General features: G+C 44.7%; 1 protein-coding gene and 1 pseudogene across 1 annotated transcript in view; both read left to right on the plus strand.

The window, feature by feature from the left end:
* Window positions 1–18,328, plus strand: part of CNOT10 (CCR4-NOT transcription complex subunit 10) — a 98,519-nt gene that overhangs the window by 64,737 nt on the left and 15,454 nt on the right. The gene's annotated exons all lie outside the window — the stretch shown is intronic.
* LOC112619178 lies at window positions 12,453–14,371 on the plus strand (annotated as a pseudogene).

Below are 18,328 nucleotides of genomic sequence, written 5' to 3' on the forward strand. Positions count from 1 at the left end.
GTAGCCGGGATTACGGGTGTGTGCCACCATGCCTGGCTAATTTTTGTATTATTAGTAGAGACAGGCTTTCACCATGTTGACCAGGCTGGTATTGAACTCCTGGCCTCAAGTGATCCACCCATCTTGGCCTCCCAAAGTGCTGAGATTACAGGCGTGAGCCACTGCACCCAGCCTTCTTTCATATACTTTAAGTCATCTTTAGAGTACTTATAATACCTAGTGTACTGTATATGCTGTATAAACAGTTATCATACTATGTTGGTTTTTAATTTTTAAAAAATTGTTGTAGTGTTGTTTTTTATTTTTATATTTTAGAATATTTTCTATTTATAGTTGGTTGAATCTACAGATTTGGAACCTGTGGATTCCAAGCACCAACTGTATATATAATGACACTTTTAGAAATTTGCTTCAGCTTCTGAACTACTCAGTGCTGTATGAAGCCGTAAGTTTTATTCAGTTAAGGAGATAACACACTCACGCAAACATTCTATGCCCTGGAATTAAATAAATGCTATGACTTTGAAATTTTAAGGTGATTCTGGGCCGGGCGTGGTGGCTCAAGCCTGTAATCCCAGCACTTTGGGAGGCCGAGATGGGCGGATCACGAGGTCAGGAGATCGAGACCATGCTGGCTAACACGGTGAAACCCCGTCTCTACTAAAAAATACAAAAAATGGCCGGGCGCGGTGGCTCACGCCTGTAATCCCAGCACTTTGGGAGGCCGAGGCAGGCGGATCACAAGGTCAGGAGATCGAGACCACGGTGAAACCTCGTCTCTACTAAAAATACAAAAAATTAGCCGGGCGCGGTTGTGGGCGCCTGTAGTCCCAGCTACTCGGGAGGCTGAGGCAGGAGAATGGCGGGAACCCGGGAGGCGGAGCTTGCAGTGAGCTGAGATCCGGCCACTGCACTTCAGCCTGGGCGACAGAGCGAGACTCCGTCTCAAAAAAAAAAAAAAAAAAAAAAAAAGGTGATTCTGTTCCTAGATGTTTATCAAAGAGAAACAGAAACTTGTCCACAAAAGAATTTTATAGTAGCTTTACTCCTGGTAGACAAAACCTAGACATAGCTGAGGTATTCGTCAGTAGAAGAATGGATAACTAAGTTGTATTACACTTGTATTTTAGAATACTAGTCAGCTATAAGGAAGAACCAATGAGGTCGGGCACAGTGGCTCATGTCTGTAATCCCGACGCTTTGGGAGGTCCAGGCAGGCAGATTGCTTGAGTCCAGCAGTTTGAGACGAGCATGGGCAACATGGTGAAACACCATCTGTACAAAAAATTGGCTAGACATGGTGCTGCACATCTGTAGTTCCAGCTGCTCGGGAGGCTGAGGTGGGAGGATCACCTGAGCCCTGTAGGTTTGAGGCTACAATGAACTGACGTTGCACCGATGCACTCCAACCTGGGTGACAAAGTGAGACCCTGTCTCAAATCAAAACCAATTACTAATACACAGGTTAACATGGATGAATCTCAAAACATTTTTGTTTCCTCTTTTCCTTCGCATGAGGTATATACTGTATGATTCCATTTATACCATGACAAACAAAACTTTCTGAATAGACAAAACTAATTTATGTTGCTAGAAATCAGAACAGTGGTTGCGGGAATTGACTGGAAAGAAATGTAAACGCATCAATTTAAGCAGCAGACCCCAACCTTTTTGGCACCAGGGACCGGGATCGTGGTAGACAATTTTTCTGTGGAAAGGGTTGCAGGGGAGGTAGATTCAGGATGATTCAAAAACATGACATTTATTGTGCACTGTATTTCTATTATTATTACATTGTAATACATAATGAAATAATTATACAACTCACTATAATGTAGAATCAGTGGGAGCCCTGAGCTTGTTTTTTTTGTTTGTTTTTTTTTTGGTTTTTTTTTTTTGAGACAGAGTCTCGCTTTGTGGCCCAGGCTGGAGTGCAGTGGCCGGATCTCAGCTCACTGCGAGCTCCACCTCCTGAGTTTATGCCATTCTCCTGCCTCAGCCTCCCGAGTAGCTGGGACTACAGGCGCCCGCCACCTCGCCCTGCTAGTTTTTTGTATTTTTTTAGTAGAGACGGGGTTTCACCGTGTTAGCCAGGATGGTCTCGAGCTCCTGACCTTGTGATCCGCCCATCTCGGCCTCCCAAAGTGCTGGGATTACAGGCTTGAGCCACCACGCCCGGCAAGCTTGTTTTCCTACAACTAGATGGTCCCATGTGGGAGTGATGGGAGACAGTGACAGATCATCAGGCATTAGATTCTCATATGGAGCGCCTTACAGGCACAGTTCACAATAAGATATACACTCCTATGAGAATCTAATGCTGCTGCTGATCTGACAGGAGGCAGATCTCAGGCAGTAATGCAAGCCATGGGAGCAGCTGTAAATATAGATGAAGCGGGCCAGGCGTGGTGGCTCATGCCTGAAATCCCAGCACTTTGGGAGGCCGAGGCGGGTGGATCACCTGAGGTCAGGAGTTTGAGACCAGCCGGGCCAACATGGTGAAACCCTCTCTCTACTAAAAATACAGAAATACAAACATTAGGGTGTGGTGGTATGCACCTGTAATATATATATTTTTAATAGAGGCAGGGTTTTACCATGTTGTCCAGGCTGGTCTCAAACCCCTGACCTCAAGTGATCCTCAAGTGTTGGGATAACAGGCGTGAGCCACTGTGCCTAGCCAAATTTGGTTTCTTAACTAAAAAAGAAGAAAATACTTATCTACTTGTATTTAATATGTATTCCTTAGATTCTAAGGCTGCAGTATCCAAGCCATTCACCACATATGGCTACTAAGCACTTGAATTGTGTCCAGTGTGAATTCAGGTGCACTGTTCAAGTGTAAGACACACACCAGGTTTCAAAACGTACTATGAAAAAAATGTAAACTATGTCATTAATAACTTTTGAATCCATTATATGTTGAATTGATATTTTAAACATAGTAGCTTAAATTAAATATATTAAAAATAGGCCGGGCGCAGTGACTTACGCCTATAATCACAGCACTTTGGGAGGCCAAGGTTGGTGGATCGATCACCTGAGTTCAAGAGTTTGAGACCAGCCTGGCCAACATGATGAAACCCCCTCTCCCTACCAAAAGTACAAAAATTAGCTAGGTGTGGTGGTGGGCACCTGTAATCCCAGCTATACAGGGGGCTGAGGCAGGAGAATCACTTGAACCCGGGAGGCGGAGGTTGCTGTGTGCTGAGATTGCGCCACTGCACTCCAGCCTAGGTGACAGAGCAAGACTCCATCTCAAAAAAATAAATATAGTAGACCAGGCGAGGTGGCTCACACCTGTAATCCCAGGACTTTGGGAGGCCAAAGCAGGTGGATCACCTGAGGTCAAGAGTTTGAGATAAGCCTGGCCAACATGGTGAAACCCTGTCTGTACTAAAAATACAAAAAATTAAGCGGGTGTAGTGGCGCGTGCCTGTAATCCCAGCTATTAGGAGGCTGAAGCAGGAGAATCGCTTGAACCCAGGAAGTGGAGGTGGAGGTTGCTGTGAGCCCAGATGGCGCTATTGCACTCCAGCCTTGGCAACAAGAGCGAAATTCCATCTCAATAAATAAATAAAATAAAATAAAAATAATTTTACGTGTTTCTTTTAATGTTATTTTTTAAACGTGTCTGTTAGAAAAATTTAAATTACATTTATGGCTTCAATTGTATTTCTTCCTTTTTTTATCTTTTACAAAAAAACTATACCACAAACTTTTACTACACCATACACAAACTTCTGGCCTCAAGCAATTCTCCCACTTCAGCCTCCCGGATAACTAAGACTACAGGCATGGGCTGGGCTTGGTGGCTCATGCCTGTCATCCCAGCACTTGGGGAGGCCGAGCGGGCAGATCATGAGGTCAAGAGATCAAGACCATACTGGCCAACATGGTGAAACACCATCTCTACTAAAAATACAAAAATTAGCTGGGCGTGGTGGTGCGCGCATGTAGTCCCAGCTCCTTGGGAGAGTGAGGCAGGAGAATTGCTTGACTGCAGGAGGGAGAGGTTGCAGTGAGCTGAGATTGCGCCACTGCACTCCAGCCCAGCGACAGAGTGAGACTCCGTCCTCCCCAGCCCAAAAAAAAAAAAAAAAAAAGACTACAGGCACGTACCACCATGCCTAGCTACTTTTTTATTTTTTGTAGAGCCAGGGTCTCGCTGTGTTGCCCAGTGTAGTCTTACACTCCTGGGCTGAAGCGAAACTCCTGGGCTCAAGCAGTCTTACCATCTTGGCCCCCCCAAAGCATTGAAATTACAAGTGTTAGCCACTGCAGTTGGCTGTGGCTCTAATTATATTTCTCTTTAATAGAACTGCTCTAAGGTTTTAAGACAAGTGTGTTTGAATGTTTGTATAACATGATTTTAACGTGTGTGAATGTTGTTACTATGCCACAGTTTTTTTGTACCACAAGTTTTAACTGAATTATTTATCTCTTTAGAAATTTTTTTTTCATTAAAAGGCCTAATTCCCAAAGAAATCATCTTAGAACATAGTTTCTTGGGCAGGATTGATATTGTGGCTATATGCTTTGATTTACATGTGAATGTTTGCTGCATCCATTTGGGAGATAATAGGTTTTTTAAATACAATGATTGATTATAATAGAATAATGTATTTTTCTTATATGTTTTTTGGTATTTATTTATTTATTTATTTATTTAGAGATGGAGTCTCACTCTGGCCCGTACTGGAGTGCAGTAGCACAATCTTGGCTCGCTGCAACCCCTGCCTTCTGGGTTCAAATTATTCTTCTGCCTCAGCCTCCCAAGTAGCTGGGATTACAGCTGGCCACCACACCCAGCTAATGTTTGTAGTTTTTGTAGAGACAGGGTTTCACCATTTTGGCCAGGCTGATCTCAAACACCTGACCTCAAGTGATCTGCCCACCTCTGCCTCCCAAAGTGCTGGGATTACAGGTGTGAGCCACCACACCCAGTCTGTTTTTGTTTTTTTGTTTGAGATAGAGTCTCGCTCTGTCGCCCAGGCTGGAATGCAGTGGCGCAATCTCGGCTCACCGCAACCTCCGCCTCCTGGGTTCAAGCAATTCTCCTGCCTTAGCCTCCCGAGTAGCTGGGACTACAAGTGCACTCCCAGCTAACTTTTTTCTATTTTTAGTAGAGACAGGGTTTCACCGTGTTAGCCAGGATGGTCTTGATCTCCTGACCTCATGATCCACCCACCTCGACCTCCCAAAATGGTGGGATTACAGGCGTGAGCCACTACACCTGGCCACCTTTTTTTTTTTTTTTTAAATAGCTTTATCGAGGCTGGCTGCGGTGGCTCGCCCCTGTAATTCTAGCCTTTTGGGAGACCAAGACAGGTGGATCATTTGAGTTGAGGAGTTTGAGACCAGTCTGGGAAACATGGTGAAACCTTGTCTCTATAAAAAATACAAAAAAACTAGCCTAATGTGATTGTGCACACCAGTAGTCTCAGCTATTTGGGCGGCTAAGGCAAGAGGATCACTTGAGCCCTGGAGGTCGAGGCTGCAGTGAGTTGAGATCACGCCACTCCACTCCAGCCTAGGTAACAGAGTGAGACCCTGTCTCAAAAATAAAAAATAGTTTTATTGGCCAAGCGTGGTGGCTCACGTCTGTAATCCCAGCACTTTGGGAGGCCGAGGCGGGTGGATCACCTGAGGTCAGGAGTTTGAGACCAGCCTGACCAACATGGAGAAACCCCATCTCTACTAAAAATACAAAAAAATTAGCCAGGGGTGGTGGCAAATGCCTGTAATGCCAGCTACTCGGGAGGCTGAGGCAGGAGAATCGCTTGAACCGGGAGGCAGAGGTTGCAGTGAGCTGAGGTCATTGCCATTGCATTCTAGCCTGGGCAACAAGAGTGAAACTCCATCTCAAAAAAAAAAGAAAAGAAAAAAGAAAAAATAGCTTTATTGTGGCCAGGCGCAGTGGCTCACACGTGTAATCATAGCACTTTGGGAGGCCGAAGCGGGTGGATCACCCGAGGTCAGGAGTTTGAGACCAGCCTGACCAACATGGAGAAACCCCATCTCTACTAAAAATACAAAAAAATTAGCCAGGGGTGGTGGCAAATGCCTGTAATGCCAGCTACTCGGGAGGCTGAGGCAGGAGAATCGCTTGAACTGGGAGGCAGAGGTTGCAGTGAGCTGAGGTCATGCCATTGCATTCTAGCCTGGGCAACAAGAGTGAAACTCCATCTCAAAAAAAAAGAAAAGAAAAAATAGCTTTATTGTGGCCAGGCGCAGTGGCTCACACGTGTAATCATAGCACTTTCGAAGGCCAAGGCAGGTGGATCACTTGAGTTCAGGAGTTTGAAACCAGCAGGGCCAGCGTGGCGAAATCCCGTCTCTACTAAAAATACAAAAATTAGCCGGGGGCAGGGAGCGAGTGTAGTGGCCCATGCCTGTATTCCCAGCACTGTGGGAGGTCCAGGTGGGTGGATCACCTAAGGTCAGGATTTGAGACCAGCCTGGCCAACATGGGGAAACCCCATCTCTAGTAAAAATACAAAAATTAGCTGGGCGTGGTGGCAGCCAGCTGTAATCCCAGCTACTTGGGAGGCTGAGGCAGGAGAATCAATTGAACCCAGGAGGCAGAGGTTGCAGTGAGCCAAGATCGTGCCATTGCACTCCAGTCTGGGGGACAAGAGCCAAACTCTGTCTTTAAAAAAAAAAAAAAAATTGCCAGGTGTGGTGGTGTACAGCTATAGTCCCAGCTACTCAGGAGGCTGAGGCAGGAGAGTCACTTGAACCCGGGAGGCAGAGGTTGCAGTGAGCCAAGATTACGCCACTGCGCTCCAGCCTGGGCGATGGAGTGAGACTCTGTCTCAAAAAAGAAAAAAAGCTTTATTGAAACAATTCAAATGGCATACAGTTAATCCATTAGAAGTATACAATCCATGGTTTTTATTATTTTCATAGTATGTACAACCATCAGCAGTCAATTTTAGAAAATTTTTATTACCCCAAAAACAAACCCTATACACTTAGCTATTACCACCCCCCTTCCTCATTCCTAACTAATCTACCTTCTGTCTTCATAGATTTACCTATTTTGAACTTTCATATAAATGGAATGATCTGTATGTGAGCTTTTGTAACTGGCTTCTTTCACTTCACATAATGTTTTCAGGGTTCATCCAAGTTGTAGCTTGTATCAGTACTTTATTCCTTTTGATTACATTATCTAGACATACATTTTATTTATCCATTCATCCATTGATGGAACATGTGGATTATTTATCTTTTTGCTATTGTGAATAATGCTCCCATAAACATTCATCTACAAGTTTTTGTGTGAACTTTTTTTTTTTTTTTTGAGATGGAGTCTCACTCTGTCACCCAGGCTGGAGTGCAGTGGCATAATCTCAGCTCACTGCAAGCTCCACCTCCTGGGTTCACGCTATCCTCCTGCCTCAGCCTCCCAAGTAGCTGGGACTACAGGCGCCGCCACCAAGCCCAGCTAATTTTTTTTGTATTTTTAGTAGAGACGGGGTTTCACCGTGTTAGCCAGGATGGTCTCAATCTCCTGACCTCGTGATCCACCCTCCTTGACCTCCCAAAGTGCTGAGATTACAGGCGTGAGCCACCATGCCCAGCCATTTGTTTTTATTTCTCTTTGGTATATACCTGGGTGTGGAATTGCCTGGTCACAGATAGCTCTGTTTAATTGTTTGAGGAATTGCCAGACTGTTTACTTTTTTTATTTTTATTTTTTTGATATGGAGTTTCACTTTTGTTGCCCAGGCTGGAGGGCAATGTCGCGATCTCCTCTCACTGCAACCTCCGCCTCCTGGGTTCAAGCGATTTCTCCTGCCTTAGCCTTCCTGAGTAGCTGGGATTACAGGCATGCACCGCCACCATGCCCAGCTAATTTTGTATTTTTGTAGAGAGAGGGTTTCTCCATGTTGATCAGGCTGGTCTCAAAACTCCTGACCTCAGGTGATCCACCCACCTCAGCCTCCCAAAGTGCTGGAATTACAGGCATGAGCCACTGCACTCAGCACCCAACTCTTTTCTAAACTGGTTGCACCAGTCCATAATCCCACCAGCAGCGTAAAGGATTCCAGTTTCTTCACATTCTCACCAACACTTATTATTGTACCACATCTTTTTATACATTGTAATGAGTAGCAAGTGGTATCTCATTGTGGCTTTGATATCCATTTCACTGAAGAACAATGATGTTGAACATCTTTTCCTGTGCTTGTTACTCAATTTGTATGTTTTCTTTGGAAACATGTTTATGCAGATCCTTTGCCCATTTTTTAATTGGGTTATTTGTCTTTATTATTGAGTTATAAGAGTTTTTGTTTGTTTGTTTTTTGAGATGGAGTGTCACTCTTGTTGCCCAGGCTGGAGTGCAGTGGCGCCATCTCAACTCACTGCAAAATCTGCCTCCTGGGTTCAAGTGATTCTCCTGCCTCAGCCCCGAGTAGCTGGGATTACAGGTGCCTGCCACCACACCCAACTAATTTTTGTACCTTAGTAGAGATGGGGTTTTGCCATATTGGCCATGCTGGTCTCGAACTCCTGACATCAGGTGATCCACCCACCTTGGCCTCCCAAAGTACTGGGATTACAGACATGAGCCACCTCGCCCAGCCCTTTTTTTTTTTTTTTTTTTTGCAGGGGAGGGGGCAGGTGGGATGGAGTTTTACTCTGTTGCCCAGGCTGGAGTGCAGTGGTACAATCTTGGCTCACCCACCTCCAGGTTCAAGCAATTCTCCTGTCTCAGCCTCTCGAGTAGCTGGGATTATAGACATGCATTACCACGCCCAGCTAATTTTTGCATTTTTAGTAGAGACGGGATTTCACCATCTTGGCCAGGCTGGTCTCGAACTCCCGACCTCAGGTGATCCACCTGCCTTGGCCTCCCAAAGTGCTGGGATTACAGGCATGAGCCAATGCGTCCGGCCAAGAGTTATTTATATGTCCTAGATGCAACTATCAGATATATGACTTGTAGTTATCTTCTCACATTCTGAGTGTTGTCTTTTCACTTTTTTGAAGGTGTCCTTTGAAGCATAAACGTTTTTCATTTTGATGAAATTTAATTCTTACATTGTTTCTTGTGCTTTTCATACCATATTTAAGACTTCTTTACTAAATCCAAGATCATGAGGATTTACCATGTCTTCCTCTAAGAATTCTAAGTTTTAGCACTTACATTTAGGTCTTTGATCCATGTTGAGTTAATTTTTTTTTTTTTTTTTTTTTTTTGAGATGGAGTTTCGCTCTTGTTGCCCAGGCTGGAGTGCAATGGTGTGATCTCGCCTCACCTCAACCTCCACCTCGGGTTCAAGCGATTCTCCTGCCTCAGCCTCCCGAGTAGCTGGGATTACAGGAATGTGCCACCACACCTGGCTAATTTTGTATTTTTAGTAGAAACAGAATTTCCCCATGTTGGTCACGCTGGTCTCAAACTCCCGACTTCAGGTGATCTGCCTGCCTTGGCCTCCCGAAGTGCTGGGATTACAGGCATGACCCACTGCGGCCTGCCTCATTTTGAGTTAATTTTTATAGATGAGGAGATAAGGTTCAACTTCATTTTTTTGGCATACTAGGATCTTATTAATAGTAGAGAAATATTGGGTGATGGGTGCACCAACTTGTGTAACCAAATACCTGTTCCCCCAAATACCTATGAAAATAAAATGAAGGAAGGAAGGGAGGGAGGGAGGAAGAAAGGAAATAGCTGGGTGTGGTGGCTCATGCTTGTGATTCCAGCACTTTGAGAGGCTGAAGTAGAAGGATCCCTTGAGTCCAGGAGTTGAAAACCAGCCTGGCCAACATAGTGAGACCTTGTCTCTACAAAAAATTTAGTCCAGGCATGATGGCTCACACCTGTAGTCCTAGCTAGTTGGGAGACTGAGGTGGGAGGATCACTTGGGCCCAGAAGGTAGAGACTGCAGTGAGCCAAGATCACACCAGCCTGGACGACAGAGCTAGACACTGTGTCAAAAAAGTAAAGGGCTGGGCACAGTGACTCACGCCTGTAATCCCAGCACTGTGGGAGGCCAAGGCGAGTGGATCACCTGAGGTCAGGAGTTTGAGACCAAGCTGACCAATATGATGAAACCCCGTCTCTACTAAAAATACAAAAATTAGCCGGGCATGGTGGCTCAGCCTGGGCAACAAGAGCAAAACTCCGTCTCAAAAAAAAAAAAACAAAAACAAAAAACAAAAATTAGCTGGGTGCAGTGATGTGCACCCAGCTAATAGTCTCAGCTACTCAGGAGGGTAAGACAGAAGAATTGCTTGAACCCTGGAGCCAGAAGTTGCAGTGAGCCGAGATCCCACCACTGCACTCCACCCTGAGCGACAGAGCAAGACTCCATCTCAAAAACAAACAAAAAAGAATAAAGAAGTAATTTCATAGATTTAGTCATGTAACAGTATTTCATTGTTGCATAGTGGCTTAATAACTGTCATGGGTATGAACTGACTCTTACATGTTGCATATTATAGAACGTCTTTGTTATTCGTTCTGAGATTGTGATATTAGCTGAACTTAATGGAGGCTGTTCAAGAGTCTGGAAAAGAGTGTAACAGAACTGAAAAAGGTAGGAAATAATGTTGGAGCCAACATGGGAAATGTCTGTACAAGAAATTAAAATCAAAGTATACAAAATTTAAATTAAGTGTTTTTTTTTTTTTTTTTTTTTTGGAGACAGCATCTGGCTCTGTTGCCCAGGCTGGAGTGCAGTCTTGGCTTACTGCAGCTTCTACCTCCCACGTTCAAGCAGTCCTGCCACCTCAGCCTCCCAAGTAGCTGGGACTACAGTTGTGCACCACCATGCTACACTAATTTTTAAATTTTTTTTTGTAGAGACAAAGTCTCACTCTTATCACCCAGGCTGGTGTCAAACTGCTGAGCTTGAGCAGTTCTCCCATATCAGCCTCCCAATGTGCTGAGATTATAAACGTGAGCAACAGCACCTGGCCTGAAAATGAAATTTTAATTTAATTGGTCATTTCTAAAATGGTAGGCCACAAAAGGGATAAAAGGAAATGTTTGGAGCAAATTTAATTAAGCCCATTAAGTTATTCCACAAGTGTAAATTATAAAGCTTAATTAGTTCTTTCAGACTCTAATGTGACACTTAGTGAATTATTTTACATTCAATTAAAAGGTACCTCCTGTGGTCCAGTGTTTATAAAAGAAGATGAATCAAACAAATGGTTGATAACATAAATATTATAGACAGTTTTAGTGTGCTTAAGAAACCATATTTCTTCTGTTGTTAGCCCGTTGGTGATATTGTAGCCCATAAGACATACCTAAAAGAGGATTATGGGTAATAATCTTTTGAATCTTATATTGCTTTTGCTAGAGATCCAGCCCCATTTCAGTCTTACGACTGAGTGTGGTCCTTCTGAAACTTGTGCATCTAACAAACTCTACCATGGAAGGAGCCTGCCTGTGTGACATTTCCTTCACGCCATCAGCAATTTGTGTTCACGTTGGCATGATTCACATCTGCCTCCAAGGATCTCATTTAGATGAACTGGTGATCAGATTGATCACAAACCAGGGTTAAAATAATTCTTCAGGCCAGGCGGGATGGCTCACTGTAATCCCAGCACTTTGGGAGGCCGAGGCAGGTGGATCACCTGAAATTGGGAGTTTGAGACCAGCCTGATCAACATGGAGAAACCCCATCTATACTAGAAATACAAAATTAGCCGGGAGTTGTGCGCATGCCTGTAATCCCAACTAGTAGAAAAGGCCGAGACAGGAGAATCGCTTGAACCCAGGAGGCGGAGATTGTGGTGAGCCAAGATCACGCTATTGTACTCTAGCCTGGACAACAAGAGTGAAACTACGTCTCAAAAAAAAAAAAATTTTTAGTCATCAGCCATTCTGTGGAAACCACACAGGGCCACTGATGTGGATAAATCATTCAACTCCTGTGGGCCGCCTTTTCCTTTTCTGTCAAATAAAGCAATTGAATTAGGTGATCTTAAGGTCCTGTCCATGTGTAAAATGCTAAGTCTCTGTGACTTTATATTTTATTTGCTGCCCAGGATAAGACTGGGTTCTTTGGGATGCTAGATTTGATAAAGATAAAACTTTTTTAGCTTTTTTGTGTTAGACTTCTATTTGTGTTGGATTTGGACTATGTCAACTATGTTTGTCAATAAGATTCTTTTTGCACAGAAGTGTTATTAGCAAAATGTTTACAGAAGACAAAATTAAAAACTAATTGAACATCTAAACTTCTGTTAAGAGTTGAAAGTTGGCCGGGCGCGGTGGCTCACGCCTGTAATCCCAGCACTTTGGGAGGCCGAGGTGGGCAGATCACCTGAGGTCGGGGGTTCAAGACCAGCCTGACCAACATGGAGAAACCCCTTGTCAACTAAAAATACAAAAATTGAGAAGTTTCCCCCTTGGGCAGTGGCGTAGGTGGTAACCGCGATAGTAGCAGCTCCGGCGGCAGCAACAGTGACTATGAGAAATGGCACCAGCTGCAGCAGGACCTACAACATCCCAGAGGTTTTTCCAAAGCTTCTTGGATGCTGTAATAGACGAGGACCCCCAAGCAGCATTAGAGGAGCTGACTAAGGCTTTGAAACAAACCAGATGATGCACAATATTCATGTCAAAGAGCTTATTGTCACATTCTTCTTGGGAATTACTGTGTTGCTGTTGCTGATGCAAAGAAGTCTGTCGAACTCAATCCAAATAATTCCACTGATACGTTGAGAAAAGGAATATGTGAATATTATGAAAAAAACTATGTTGCTGCCCTAGAAGTTTTTACAGAAGGACAAAAATTAGATAGTGCAGATGCTAATTTCAGTTTCTGGATTAAAAGATGTCAAGAAGCTCAGAATGGTTCAGAATCTGAGGTGTGTACTCATCAGTCAAAAATCAAGTGTGGGCCGGGCGCGGTGGCTCAAGCCTGTAATCCCAGCACTTTGGGAGGCCGAGACGGGTGGATCACGAGGTCAGGAGATCAAGACCATCCCGGCTAATGCAGTGAAACCCCGTCTCTACTAAAAATACAAAAAACTAGCCGGGCGAGGTGGCGGGCGCCTGTAGTCCCAGCTACTCGGGAAGCTGAGGCAGGAGAATGGCGTAAACCCGGGAGGCGGAGCTTGCAGTGAGCCAAGATCCGGCCACTGCGCTCCAGCCTGGGCGACAGAGCGAGACTCCGTCTCAAAAAAAAAAAAATCAAGTGTAACTGGTATCAATCTCAAGTAGTCATTACACTTACGATCAAGAGGCCGGGCGCGGTGGCTCAAGCCTGTAATCCCAGCACTTTGGGAGGCCGAGATGGGCGGATCACGAGGTCAGGAGATCGAGACCATCCTGGCTAACACGGTGAAACCCCATCTCTACTAAAAATACAAAAACTAGCCGGGCGAGGTGGCAGGCGCCTGTAGTCCCAGCTACTCGGGAGGCTGAGGCCGGAGAATGGCGTGAACCCGGGAGGCGGAGCTTGCGTGAGCTGAGATCCGGCCACTGCACTCCAGCCTGGGCTACAGAGCGAGACTCCGTCTCAAAAAAAAAAAAAAAAAAAAAAAAAAGAATGTTCAGAAGAATGATATAAATGTGGACTTTTCAGAAAAAGAGTTATCTGTTTTGGTTAAACTTCCTTCTGGGGAAGATTACAATTTGAAACTGGAACTATGGCCGGGCGCGGTGGCTCAAGCCTGTAATCCCAGCACTTTGGGAGGCCGAGACGGGCGGATCACGAGGTCAGGAGATCGAGACCATCCTGGCTAACACGGTGAAACCCCGTCTCTACTAAAAATACAAAAAACTAGCCGGGCGAGGTGGCGGGCGCCTGTAGTCCCAGCTACTCGGGAGGCTGAGGCAGGAGAATGGCGGGAACCCGGGAGGCGGAGCTTGCAGTGAGCTGAGATGCGGCCACTGCACTCCAGCCTGGGTGACAGAGCCAGACTCTGTCTCAAAAAAAAAAAAAAAAAAAAAGAAACTGGAACTTCATCCTATAATACCAGAACAGAGCACATTTAAAGTAGTTTCAACAAAGATTGAAATTAAACTGAAAAAGCCAGAGGTTGTGAGATGGGAAAAGCTAGAGGGGCAAGGAGATGTGCCTATGCCAAAACGATTCATAGCAGGTGTAAAGAACCTATCTATAGCCATCATCATGTCCTTATACAAGAAACTGGGATAAATTAGTGGGTGAAATGAAAGAAGAAGAAAAGAATGAAAAGTTGGAGGAAAATGCAGCTTTAAACGTTATTTCAGCAGATCTATTCAGATGGTTCTGATGAAATGAAATGTGCCATGAACAAATCCTTTATGGAGTCTGGTGGTATAGTTTTGAGTCCCAACTGGTCTGATGTAGGTAAAAAGAAAGTTGAAATCAATTCTCCTGATGATATGGAATGGAAAAAGTACTAAATAAATTAATTCGCTCTCACAAAAAAAAAAAAAAAAAAAAAAAACACAAAAATTAGCCAGGCATGGGCCTATAATCTCAGCTACTCGGAAGGCCAAGGCAGGAGAATTGCTTGAACCCGGGAGGCAGAGGTTGCAGTGAGCCAAGATCATGCTATTGCACTCTAGCCTGAGCAACAAGAGCAAAAAACTCTATCTCAAAAAAAAAAAAAAAAATCGGGGGGGCCGGGTGCGGTGGCTCAAGCCTGTAATCCCACCACTTTGAGAGGCCGAGACGGGCGGATCACGAGGTCAGGAGATTGAGACCAGCCTGGCTAACACGGTGAAACCCCGTCTCTACTAAAAAAATACAAAAAACTAGCCGGGCGAGGTGGCGGGCACCTGTAGTCCCAGTTACTCGGGAGACTGAGGCAGGAGAATGGCCTAGACCCGGGAAGCGGAGCTTGCAATGAGCTGAGATCCGGCCACTGCACTCCAGCCTGGGCAACAGAGCGAGATTCCGTCTCAAAAAAAAATTTTTTAAAAAAATAAAAAGGTTGGGAAGTTTAACATTTTTAGATTATTGTAGACAAATTGGCATGAATTTTTTTCTTTTCTTTTCTTTTTTTTTTTTTTGAGACAGAGTCTGGCTCTGTCGCCCAGGCTGGGGTGCAGTGGCCAGATCTCAGCTCACTGCAAGCTCCGCGTCCTGGGTTTATGCCATTCTCCTGCCTCAGCCTCCTGAGTAGCTGGAACTACAGGCGCCCGCCACCTCGCCCAGGTAGTTTTTTGTATTTTTTAGTACAGAAGGGGTTTCACCGTGTTAGCCAGGATAGTCTCAATCTCCTGACCTCGTGATCCGCCCGTCTCGGCCTCCCAAAGTGCTGGGATTACAGGCTTGAGCCACCGTGCCCGGCCATGAATTTTTTTCTTTAGAAATTTTATTTTACTTTTTTTTTTCCGAGATAGAGTCTTGCAGTGTTTTCCAGGCTGGAGTGCAGTGGCGTGATCTCTCACTGCAACCTCTGCCTCCTGGGTTCAAGCGATTCTCCTGACTTGGCCTCCTGAGTAACTGGGACTACAGGCATACACCACCACGCCCAGCTAATTTTTGTATTTTTAGTAGTGATGGGATTTCACCATGCTAGCCAGGCTGGTCTCGAACTTCTAATCTCAGGTGATCCGCCTGCCTCAGCCTCCCTTAGTTCTGGGATTACGGGCCTGAGCCACCGTGCCTGGCCTCTTTTGAAATTTAAAAATCTCAGCTACTCTGGGCATACTTGCCTGTGGGGTAGCCCTGCTCTCCAAGGACCATTACAAAAAAATATATAGATATTTAGTATATAATTTCCCATATTCAGTTTGTTGAAAGAAATTACATTATTAGCCGGGTACGGTGGCTCATGACCGTAATCCCAGCACTTTGGGAGTCCAAGGCAGGCAGATCACCTGAGGTCAGGAGTTCGAGACCAGCTTGGCCAATATGGTGAAACCCCATCTCTACTAAAACAACAAAATTAGGCGGGTGTGGTGGTGCATCCCTGTAGTCCTAGCTACTCGGTAGGCTGAGGCAGGAGAATCGCTTGCACCCGGGAAGTGGAGGTTGCAGTGAGCAGAGATCATGCCATTGCACTCCAGCCTGGGTGACAAGCACAAAACTCCATATCAAAAAAAAAAAAGAAATTACATTTTAGATTTTTTATTTTTATTTTCATTTTTATTTATTTATTTTTTTGGAGACAGAGTTTCGCTCTTGTTTCCCAGGCTGGAATGCAATGGCATGATCTCGGCTCACTGCAACCTCCGCCTCCGAGGTTCAAGTGATTCTTCTGCCTCAGCCTCCCAAGTAGCTGGGATTACAGGCATGTGCTACCACGCCTGAGTAACTTTTTGTATCATTATTGGATTTTGTAAGCAAATTTTTCAAATGTTTGCTGTGAAGCTACTTTGTAAATTTATTTTCCTTTGACAAATGGTGACTGACTGGATTTACCCTCATTTTAGCCTTTTTTAATAAGGGTTAAACTATTTCAGATATTTGGTTTAGATTTCTTTAACTCACAGGATCTATGGCTTGACAAATTTTAATGCCCAGTCTTGCATAGCTTGTTGTAACTTGGTGCTTGAAGAAAATGTTTACTCTCTTTTCATTTCCTTTTTTTTTTTTTTTTTTTTCCCTTCTTTTTTTATCTTCTTTTCCAAGGGTTGGCATTCTGGGGACCTAGAGCTAGTTCCTGCAGCATGTGAAGGGGAGAGTGGGGTTTTGTCAGATCCTCCACAGGGGGGAAAAGCTAGTGTCTCTTCCCTTGAGGTATAGTTCTTCCAGTCTGATGAACTGTCAGATCCACTGAGTGATTGGTAAAGCAGATTGGACAGTGACTCGAGGAAGTGGGGGTGGGGACAATATTTTAAGTAGTAACTATCAAAAGTAAAGTGATTCTCTGGGGGCTCAGTAGAGCCATGTGTGCTTCTAGCATTAGCAGTCTGCAGGAATTGTGCAGAGTGTGGTGTTGTTTTCTAAGAGGAAAAGGAGGATGAGTGTGAGAGTGATGAGAGGTGAGTTGGGATGGATTGTAACGCACCAAGAGAAGGGAGCATAAATGTTGGTTTGAGTTTTGGGCAACAAAACTTGCTTAATCCTAATGGCTCTTAATCACAATGTCAGCCCTAAAGTTTCATATTTACAGTTGAGAACTTTTAATTGAATGATTATTTTTTATAGAGTCTTTTACCCTGTTTTGATTTAGAAGTTAAAGAAAGCAGTTTTTATATTGTACGTAATTATAGTTTGGGCTTCCTGGGAAACAGAATCCTGCTGCAAATCTTACATGACTGATTTCTGGACCCAAAGTGGGTTTGACAGTGGGCTGGAGCAGTAATAGCCCACCTACTGTCGGGAGAGGCCAGGGCAGGCATTTCCCAGCAAGCCTGCCTGAAGTGGGTCTTGTCCTAGACTCTAGGACCTAGATCATGCAGGAAAAGTCCCCTGTTTGTGGGAGCTGGAAAAGAGTTGGCTTCATCAGCAAAGTGACCTACCAACAGGAAAGGTGGGGGTCTGGAGAAGCAGATTTAAAATGTTGAAAGCTGTGTTTCTTTAACAAATACCTATTAAGCACCTACTGCCTATGTGAGATATTGCTCTAGTCTGTGTAGGAAACCACAGAAGTGTGCTTCTGCTTTTAAGGAGCTATGTTTTACACTGACCTTTGGCAGAGTCACATATGAAAATGGATATTGGGCTGGGCGTGGTGGCTCACGCCTATAATCCCAACACTTTGGGAGGCCAAGGCGGGCAGATCACAAAGTCAGGACTTTGAGACCAGCCTGGCCAACATAGTGAAACCCTGTCTCTACTAAAAAATACAAAAAATTAGCTGGACGTGGTGGCGGGCGCCTGTAATCCCAGCTATTTTGGAGGCTGAGGCGGGAGAATAGTTTGAACCCAGGAGGCAGAGGTTGCAGTGAGCCAAGATTGCGCCACTACACTCCAGCCCAGGCAACAGAGCAAGACTCTGTCTCAAAAGAAAAAGAAAAAAAAAAGGATATTAAATTTTGTGACTGTCATTCACATGGGCCCTGAACTAATTTTTTTTTTTTTTTGCAACAGAGTTTCACTCTTGTTGCCCAGGCTGGAGCGCAATGGTGCGATCTCAACTCACCGCAACCTCCGCCTCCCAGGTTCAAGCGATTCTCCTGCCTCAGCCTCCCGGGTAGCTAGATTACAGGCATGTGCCACCACACCCGGCCAATTTTGTATTTTTAGTAGAGACAGGGTTTCTCCATGTTGGTCAGGCTGGTCTCGAACTCCCGACCTCAGGTGATCCGCCTGCCTCAGCCTCCCAAAGTGCTGGGATTACAGGCATGAGCCACCGTGCCCAGCCACTAATGGTCTTCTTGAGCCTCTGGAGACCAGACCTTTAATAGTCTGTAGTTTTGTTCGTAAGCAGTACATATCTGATATGTTGTAGTTACTCAGTATAC

Source organism: Theropithecus gelada, chromosome 2, assembly GCF_003255815.1.
Source record: "Theropithecus gelada isolate Dixy chromosome 2, Tgel_1.0, whole genome shotgun sequence".
NCBI lineage: Eukaryota > Metazoa > Chordata > Mammalia > Primates > Cercopithecidae > Theropithecus > Theropithecus gelada.